Source organism: Calliopsis andreniformis, unplaced genomic scaffold (assembly GCF_051401765.1).
Source record: "Calliopsis andreniformis isolate RMS-2024a unplaced genomic scaffold, iyCalAndr_principal scaffold0027, whole genome shotgun sequence".
NCBI classification, from domain to species: Eukaryota; Metazoa; Arthropoda; class Insecta; order Hymenoptera; family Andrenidae; genus Calliopsis; species Calliopsis andreniformis.
Window position 1 is genome coordinate 8,225,575 of NW_027480436.1, and position 10,780 is coordinate 8,236,354.

The window sequence follows — 10,780 nt, forward strand, 5'->3', positions numbered from 1 at the left end:
GATGGTCATTTCTCCTTTCCGAGCAACCTAGGCTTCACCATAGGGCTTTGCTCCAACAGATTGAATAGTTAGGGCCTAAGAAGTCAACGCCAGAAGCATAAACTACAAAATAAATAGAACGGTTTTTCCATTGTTTAAAACGAATAATTGCTACGAGTGTAAAAGCTATGGTCATTTCTACGTTCCGGGCAACCTAGGCTTCACCCTAGGCCGTTGTTCCACCAGGTCGAATAGTTAGGGCCTAAGAAGTGAACGCGAGAAGCATAAAATACGATATGAATACAACAGCTTTTCCATCGTATAATACAAATAATTGCAACCAGTGTGAAAGTTATGGTCATTTCTACGTTCCGGGCAACCTAGGCTTCACCCTAGGCCGTTGTTCCACCAGGTCGAATAGTTAGGGCCTAAGAAGTGAACGCCAGAAGCATAAAATGCAATAAAAATACAACAGTTTTTCCATCGTATAGCAGGAATAATTTGCAACCAGTGTGATAGTAGTGGTCATTTCTATTTTCCGGGCAACCCAGGTTTCACTCCAGGGCGTTGTTCCACCAGATCGGATAGTTACGGCCTAAGAAGTCAACGCCAGAAGCATAAAATACGATATAAATACAACAGCTTTTCCATCATATAAAACGAATGATAGCAACCAGTGTGAAAGTTATGGTCATTTCTACGTTTCGGGCAACCTAGGCTGCACTCTAGGGCGTTGCTCCACCAGATCGAATAGTTAGGGCCTTAGAAGTCAACGCCCGAAGCATAAAATACAAAATAAATAAAACAGTCTTTCCATCGTATAAAACGAAAAATTGCAAACAGTGTGAAAGATATGGACATTTCTACGATCCGGGCTACATAGGCTTCACTCTATGGCGTTCTTCCACCACATCGAATAGCAACGGCCTCAGAAGTCAACGCCAGAAGCTTAAATACAATATAAATATAACAGTTTTTCCATCGTATAAAACGAATAATAGCAATCAGTGTGAAAGATATGGTCATTTCTACGTTCCGAGCAACATAGGCTTCTCTCTACGGCGATGCTCCACCAGATCAAACAGTTAGCGCCTTAGAAGTCAACGCCGGAAGCATAAAATACAAAATAAATAGAACGGTTTTTCCATTGTATAAAACGAATAATTGCTGCCAGTGTAAAAGTTATGGTCATTTCTACGTTCCGGGCAACCTAGGCTTCACTATACGGCGATGCTCCACCAGATCAAACAGTTAGGGCCTTGGAAGTCAACGCCCGAAGCATAAAATACAAAATCAATAGAACGGTTTTTCCATTGTATAAAACGAATAATTGCTGCCAGTGTGAAAGTTTTGGTCATTTCTACGTTCCGGGCAACCTAGGTTTCACTCCAGGGCGTTGCTCCACCAGATCGAATAGTTACGGCCTATGAAGTCAACGCCAGAAGCATAAAATACAATATAAATACAACAGTTTTTCCATCATATAAAACGAATGATAGCAACCAGTGTGAAAGTTATGGTCACTTCTACGTTCCGCGCAATCTTGGCTTTACCCTAGGGCGATGTTCCACCAGATGGAATAGTTAGAGCCTAAGAAGTCAACGCCAGAAGCATAAAATACGATATAAATACAACAGCTTTTCCATCGTATAAAACGAATAATTGCAACCAGTGTGAAAGTTATGGTCCTTTCTACTTTCCGGGGAACCTAGACTTCACCCTAGGGCGTTGTTCCGCCAGATGGAATAGTTAGGGCCTAAGAAGTCAACGCCAGAAGCATAAAATACGATATAAATACAACAGCTTTTCCATCGTATAAAACGAATAATTGCAACCAGTGTGAAAGTTATGGTCATTTCTACGTTCCGGGCAACCTAGGCTTCCCCCTAGGGCGATGCTCTAACAGATTGCATAGCTAGGGCCTTAGAAGTCAATGCCCGATGCATAAAATGCAATAAAAATACAACAGCTTTTCCATCGTATGCCAAGAATAATTTGCAACCAGTGTGAAGGTTATGGTCATATCTACGTTCCGGGCAACCTAGGCATCACTGTAGGGCGTTGCTCCACCAGATCGAATAGTTAGGTCCTTAGAAGTCAACGCCAGAAGCATAAAGTACAATATAAATACAACAGTTTTTCCATCGTATAAAACGAATAATTGCAACCAGTTTGAAAGTGATGGTCATTTCTACGTTCCGGGTAACCTAGGCTTCACTCTAGGGCGTTGCTCGAACAGATTGAATAGTTAGGGCCTTAGAAGTCAGCGCCCGAAGCATAAAATGCAATAAAAATACAACAGTTTTTCCACCGTATAACTGGATTAATTGCAACCAGTTGGAAAGTGATGGTCATTTCTACGTTCCGGGCAACCTTGGCTTCACCCTAGGGCGTTGTTCCACCAGATCGAATAGTTAGGGCCTAAGAAGTGAACGCCAGAAGCATAAAATACATTATAAATACAACAGCTTTTCCATCGTATAAAAGGAATAATTGCAAACAGTATGAAAGTAATGGTCCTTTCTACGTTCCGGGCAACCTAGGCTTCACTCTAGGGCGTTGCTCCACCAGATCAAACAGTTAGGGCCTAAGAAGTGAACGCCAGAAGCATAAAATACAATATAAATACAACAGTTTTTCCATCGTATAAAACGAATAATTGCTACCAGTGTGAAAGTTATGGTCATTTCCACGTTCCGGGCAACCTAGGCTTCACTCTAGGGCGTTGCTCCACCAGATCGAATAGTTAGGGCCTTAGAAGTCAACGCTCAAAGCATAAAGTACAAAATAAATAAAACAGTTTTTCCATCGTATAAAACGAAAAATTGCTACCAGTGTGAAAGTTATGGTCATTTCTACGTTCCGCGCAACCTGGGCTTTACCGTAGGGCGTTGTTCCACGAGATGTAATAGCTAAGGACTTAGAATTCAACGCCATAAGAATAAAATACAATATAAGTACAACAGTTTTTCCATCCTATAAAATGAATAGTTGCAAACATTGTAAAAGTAATGGTCATTTCTACGTTCCGGGCAACCTAGGCGTCACTCTAGGGCGTTGCTCCACCACATCTAATAGCTACGGCCTTAGAAGTCAACGCCAGAAGGATAAAATACAATATAAATACAACAGCTTTTCCATCGTACAAAATGAATAATAGCAAACAGTGTGAAAGTAATTGTCATTTCTACGTTCCGGGCAACCTAGGCTTCACTCTAGGTCGTTGCTCCACCAGATCAAATAGCTAGCGACTTAGAATTAAACGCCAGAAGCATAGAATACAACAAAAATACAACAGTTTTTCCATCGTATAACAGGAATAATTGCAACCAGTGTGAATGTAATGGTCATTTCTAGGTTCCGGGCAACCTAGGTTTCACTCTAGGGCGTTGCTCCTCCAGGTCGAATAGCTAGGGCCTTAGAAGTCAACGCCCGTTGCATAAAATACGATATAAATACAACAGCATTTCCATCGTATTAAATGAATAATTGCAAACAGTGTGAAAGTAGTGGTCATTTCTACGTTCCGGGCAACCTAGGCTTCACTGTATGGCGTTCTTCCACCACATCGAATAGCTACGGCCTCAGAAGTCCACGCCTGAAGCATAAAATACAATAAAAATACAACAGTCTTTTCATCGTATAACAGGAATAATTGCAACAAGCGTGAAAGTAATTATCATTTCGGCGTTTCGGGCATCCTAGACTTAACTCTGAGGCATTGCTCCACCAAATCGAATAATTAGGGCCTTAGAAGTCAACGCCAGAAGCATAAAATACAATATAAATACAACAGTTTTTCCATCGTATAAAACGAATAATTGCAACCAGTATGAAACTTATGGTCATTTCAACTTTCCGAGCAACCTAGGCTTCACCCTAGGGCGTTGCTCCAACAGATTGAATAGTTAGGGCCTTAGAAGTCAACGCCCGAAGCAGAAAATACAATATAAATATAACAGCTTTTCCATCGTATAAAACGAATAATTGCTACCAGTGTAAAAGTTATAGCCATTTGTACGTTCCGGGCAACCTAGGCTTCACTGTATGGCGTTCTTCCACCACATCGTATAGCTACGGCCACAGAAGTCAGCGACTGAAGTATAAAATACAATAAAAATACAACAGTCTTTCCATCCTATAACAGGAATAATTGCTACCCGTGTGAAAGGGATGGTCATTTCTACGTTCTGGGCAACCTAGGCTTCACCCTAGGCCGTTGTTCCACCAGATCGAATAGTTAGGGCCTATGAAGTGAACGACAGAAGCATAAAATACCATATAAATACAACAGTTTTTCCTTCACATAAAACGAATGATAGCAACCAGTGTGAAAGTTATGGTCATTTCTACGTTCCGGGCAATCTAGGCTGCACTCTAGGGCGTTGCTCCACCATATCGAATAGTTAGGGCCATAGAAGTCAACGCCCGAAGCATAAAATACAATATAAATATAACAGCTTTTCCATCGTATAAAACGAATAATTGCTACCAGTGTAAAAGTTATAGCCATTTGTACGTTCCGGGCAACCTAGGCTTCACTGTATGGCGTTCCTCCACCACATCGTATAGCTACGGCCTCAGAAGTCAACGCCTGAAGTATAAAATACAATAAAAATACAACAGTCTTTCCATCCTATAACAGGAATAATTGCAACCCGTGTGAAAGGGATGGTCATTTCTACGTTCCAGGCAACCTAGGCTTCACTCTAGGGCGTTGCTCCACCAGATCAAACAGTTAGGGCCTTAGAAGTCAAAGCCCGAAGCATTAAATACAAAATAAATAGAACAGTTTTTCCATTGTATAAAACGAATAATTGCTACCAGTGTAAAAGTTATGGTCATTTCTACGTTCCGGGCAACCTAGACTTCACCCTAGACCGTTGTTCCACCAGATCGAATAGTTAGGGCCTAAGAAGTGAACGCCAGAAGCATGAAATACAATATAAATGCAACAGTTTTTCAATCATATAAAACGAATGATAGCAACCAGTGTGAAAGTTATGGTCATTTCTACGTTCCGGGCAATCTAGGCTGCACTCTAGGGCGTCGCTCCACCATATCGAATAGTTAGGGCCATAGAAGTCAACGCCCGAAGCATAAAATACAATATAAATATAACAGCTTTTCCATCGTATAAAACGAATAATTGCTACCAGTGTAAAAGTTATAGCCATTTGTACGTTCCGGGCAACCTAGGCTTCACTGTATGGCGTTCCTCCACCACATCGTATAGCTACGGCCTCAGAAGTCAACGCCTGAAGTATAAAATACAATAAAAATACAACAGTCTTTCCATCCTATAACAGGAATAATTGCAACCCGTGTGAAAGGGATGGTCATTTCTACGTTCCGGGCAACCTAGACTTCACCCTAGGCCGTTGTTCCACCAGATCGAATAGTTAGGGCCTAAGAAGTGAACGCCAGATGCATGAAATACAATATAAATACAACAGTTTTTCAATCATATAAAACGAATGATAGCAACCAGTGTGAAAGTTATGGTCATTTCTATGTTCCGGGCAATCTATGCTGCACTCTAGGGCGTTGCTCCACCAGATCGAATAGTTAGGGCCTTAGAAGTCAACGCCCGAAGCATAAAATACAAAATAAATAAAACAGATTTTCCATCGTATTAAATGAATAATTGCAAGCAGTGTGAAAGTAGTGGTCATTTCTACGTTCCGGGCAACCTAGGCTTCACTGTATGGCGTTCTTCCACCACATCGAATAGCTACGGCCTCAGAAGTCCACGCCTGAAGTATAAAATACAATAAAAATACAACAGTCTTTTCATCGCATAACAGGAATAATTGCAACAAGCGTGAAAGTAGTGATCATTTCTACGTTCCAGGCAACCTAGGCTTCACTCTAGGGCGTTGTTCCACAAGATCGAATAGTTAGTGCCTAAGTAGTCAACGCCAGAAGCATAAAATACAATATAAATACAGCAGTTTTTCCATCGTATAAAACGAATAATTGCAACCAGTATGAAACTTATGGTCATTTCTACGTTCCGGGCAACCTAGGCTTCAGTGTATGGCGTTCTTCCACCACATCGAATAGCTACGGCCTCAGAAGTCCACGCCTGAAGCATAAAATTCAATAAAAATGCAACAGTTTTTCCATCGTATAGCAGGAATAATTTGCAACCAGTGTGATAGTAGTGGTCATTTCTACGTTCCGGCCAACCCATGTTTCACTCCAGGGCGTTGCTCCACCAGATCGAATAGTTACGGCCTAAGAAGTCAACGCCAGAAGCATAAAATACGATGAAGATGCAACAGTTTTTCCATCGTATAAAACGAATAATTGCAATCAGTGTGAAAGTTATGGTCATTTCTACATTCCGAGCAACCTAGGCTTCACTCTAGGGCGTTGCTCCACCAGATCAAATAGTTAGGTCCTTAGAAGTCAACGCCAGAAGCATAAAATACGATATAAATACAACAGCTTTTCCATCGTGTAAAAGGAATAATTGCAAACAGGGTGAAAGTAATGGTCATTTCTACGTTCGGGCAACCTAGGCTTCACTCTAGGTCGTTGCTCCACCAGATCAAATAGCTAACGACTTAGCATTAAACGCCAGAAGCATAGAATACAATAAAAATACAACAGCTTTTCCATCGTATAACAGGAATAATTGCAACCAGTGTGAATGTAATGGTCATTTCTAGGTTCCGGGCAACCTAGGTTTCACTCTAGGGCGTTGCTCCTCCAGGTCGAGTAGTTAGGGCCTAAGAAGTCAACGTCAGAAGCATAAAATACGATATAAATACAACAGCTTTTACATCGTATAAAACGGATATTTGAAACCAGTGTGGAACTTATGGTCATTTCTACGTTCCGGGCAACGTAGGCTTCACCCTAGGCCGTTGTTCCTCCAGATCGAATAGTTAGGGCCTAAGAAGTGAACGCCAGATGCATAAAATGCAATAAAAATACAACAGTCTTAACATTCTATAACACGAATAATTGCAACCCGTGTGAAAATGATGGTCATTTCTCCTTTCCGAGCAACCTAGGCTTCACCATAGGGCTTTGCTCCAACAGATTGAATAGTTAGGGCCTAAGAAGTCAACGCCAGAAGCATAAACTACAAAATAAATAGAACGGTTTTTCCATTGTTTAAAACGAATAATTGCTACGAGTGTAAAAGCTATGGTCATTTCTACGTTCCGGGCAACCTAGGCTTCACCCTAGGCCGTTGTTCCACCAGGTCGAATAGTTAGGGCCTAAGAAGTGAACGCGAGAAGCATAAAATACGATATGAATACAACAGCTTTTCCATCGTATAATACAAATAATTGCAACCAGTGTGAAAGTTATGGTCATTTCTACGTTCCGGGCAACCTAGGCTTCACCCTAGGCCGTTGTTCCACCAGGTCGAATAGTTAGGGCCTAAGAAGTGAACGCCAGAAGCATAAAATGCAATAAAAATACAACAGTTTTTCCATCGTATAGCAGGAATAATTTGCAACCAGTGTGATAGTAGTGGTCATTTCTATTTTCCGGGCAACCCAGGTTTCACTCCAGGGCGTTGTTCCACCAGATCGGATAGTTACGGCCTAAGAAGTCAACGCCAGAAGCATAAAATACGATATAAATACAACAGCTTTTCCATCATATAAAACGAATGATAGCAACCAGTGTGAAAGTTATGGTCATTTCTACGTTTCGGGCAACCTAGGCTGCACTCTAGGGCGTTGCTCCACCAGATCGAATAGTTAGGGCCTTAGAAGTCAACGCCCGAAGCATAAAATACAAAATAAATAAAACAGTCTTTCCATCGTATAAAACGAAAAATTGCAAACAGTGTGAAAGATATGGACATTTCTACGATCCGGGCTACATAGGCTTCACTCTATGGCGTTCTTCCACCACATCGAATAGCAACGGCCTCAGAAGTCAACGCCAGAAGCTTAAATACAATATAAATATAACAGTTTTTCCATCGTATAAAACGAATAATAGCAATCAGTGTGAAAGATATGGTCATTTCTACGTTCCGAGCAACATAGGCTTCTCTCTACGGCGATGCTCCACCAGATCAAACAGTTAGCGCCTTAGAAGTCAACGCCGGAAGCATAAAATACAAAATAAATAGAACGGTTTTTCCATTGTATAAAACGAATAATTGCTGCCAGTGTAAAAGTTATGGTCATTTCTACGTTCCGGGCAACCTAGGCTTCACTATACGGCGATGCTCCACCAGATCAAACAGTTAGGGCCTTGGAAGTCAACGCCCGAAGCATAAAATACAAAATCAATAGAACGGTTTTTCCATTGTATAAAACGAATAATTGCTGCCAGTGTGAAAGTTTTGGTCATTTCTACGTTCCGGGCAACCTAGGTTTCACTCCAGGGCGTTGCTCCACCAGATCGAATAGTTACGGCCTATGAAGTCAACGCCAGAAGCATAAAATACAATATAAATACAACAGTTTTTCCATCATATAAAACGAATGATAGCAACCAGTGTGAAAGTTATGGTCACTTCTACGTTCCGCGCAATCTTGGCTTTACCCTAGGGCGATGTTCCACCAGATGGAATAGTTAGAGCCTAAGAAGTCAACGCCAGAAGCATAAAATACGATATAAATACAACAGCTTTTCCATCGTATAAAACGAATAATTGCAACCAGTGTGAAAGTTATGGTCCTTTCTACTTTCCGGGGAACCTAGACTTCACCCTAGGGCGTTGTTCCGCCAGATGGAATAGTTAGGGCCTAAGAAGTCAACGCCAGAAGCATAAAATACGATATAAATACAACAGCTTTTCCATCGTATAAAACGAATAATTGCAACCAGTGTGAAAGTTATGGTCATTTCTACGTTCCGGGCAACCTAGGCTTCCCCCTAGGGCGATGCTCTAACAGATTGCATAGCTAGGGCCTTAGAAGTCAATGCCCGATGCATAAAATGCAATAAAAATACAACAGCTTTTCCATCGTATGCCAAGAATAATTTGCAACCAGTGTGAAGGTTATGGTCATATCTACGTTCCGGGCAACCTAGGCATCACTGTAGGGCGTTGCTCCACCAGATCGAATAGTTAGGTCCTTAGAAGTCAACGCCAGAAGCATAAAGTACAATATAAATACAACAGTTTTTCCATCGTATAAAACGAATAATTGCAACCAGTTTGAAAGTGATGGTCATTTCTACGTTCCGGGTAACCTAGGCTTCACTCTAGGGCGTTGCTCGAACAGATTGAATAGTTAGGGCCTTAGAAGTCAGCGCCCGAAGCATAAAATGCAATAAAAATACAACAGTTTTTCCACCGTATAACTGGATTAATTGCAACCAGTTGGAAAGTGATGGTCATTTCTACGTTCCGGGCAACCTTGGCTTCACCCTAGGGCGTTGTTCCACCAGATCGAATAGTTAGGGCCTAAGAAGTGAACGCCAGAAGCATAAAATACATTATAAATACAACAGCTTTTCCATCGTATAAAAGGAATAATTGCAAACAGTATGAAAGTAATGGTCCTTTCTACGTTCCGGGCAACCTAGGCTTCACTCTAGGGCGTTGCTCCACCAGATCAAACAGTTAGGGCCTAAGAAGTGAACGCCAGAAGCATAAAATACAATATAAATACAACAGTTTTTCCATCGTATAAAACGAATAATTGCTACCAGTGTGAAAGTTATGGTCATTTCCACGTTCCGGGCAACCTAGGCTTCACTCTAGGGCGTTGCTCCACCAGATCGAATAGTTAGGGCCTTAGAAGTCAACGCTCAAAGCATAAAGTACAAAATAAATAAAACAGTTTTTCCATCGTATAAAACGAAAAATTGCTACCAGTGTGAAAGTTATGGTCATTTCTACGTTCCGCGCAACCTGGGCTTTACCGTAGGGCGTTGTTCCACGAGATGTAATAGCTAAGGACTTAGAATTCAACGCCATAAGAATAAAATACAATATAAGTACAACAGTTTTTCCATCCTATAAAATGAATAGTTGCAAACATTGTAAAAGTAATGGTCATTTCTACGTTCCGGGCAACCTAGGCGTCACTCTAGGGCGTTGCTCCACCACATCTAATAGCTACGGCCTTAGAAGTCAACGCCAGAAGGATAAAATACAATATAAATACAACAGCTTTTCCATCGTACAAAATGAATAATAGCAAACAGTGTGAAAGTAATTGTCATTTCTACGTTCCGGGCAACCTAGGCTTCACTCTAGGTCGTTGCTCCACCAGATCAAATAGCTAGCGACTTAGAATTAAACGCCAGAAGCATAGAATACAACAAAAATACAACAGTTTTTCCATCGTATAACAGGAATAATTGCAACCAGTGTGAATGTAATGGTCATTTCTAGGTTCCGGGCAACCTAGGTTTCACTCTAGGGCGTTGCTCCTCCAGGTCGAATAGCTAGGGCCTTAGAAGTCAACGCCCGTTGCATAAAATACGATATAAATACAACAGCATTTCCATCGTATTAAATGAATAATTGCAAACAGTGTGAAAGTAGTGGTCATTTCTACGTTCCGGGCAACCTAGGCTTCACTGTATGGCGTTCTTCCACCACATCGAATAGCTACGGCCTCAGAAGTCCACGCCTGAAGCATAAAATACAATAAAAATACAACAGTCTTTTCATCGTATAACAGGAATAATTGCAACAAGCGTGAAAGTAATTATCATTTCGGCGTTTCGGGCATCCTAGACTTAACTCTGAGGCATTGCTCCACCAAATCGAATAATTAGGGCCTTAGAAGTCAACGCCAGAAGCATAAAATACAATATAAATACAACAGTTTTTCCATCGTATAAAACGAATAATTGCAAC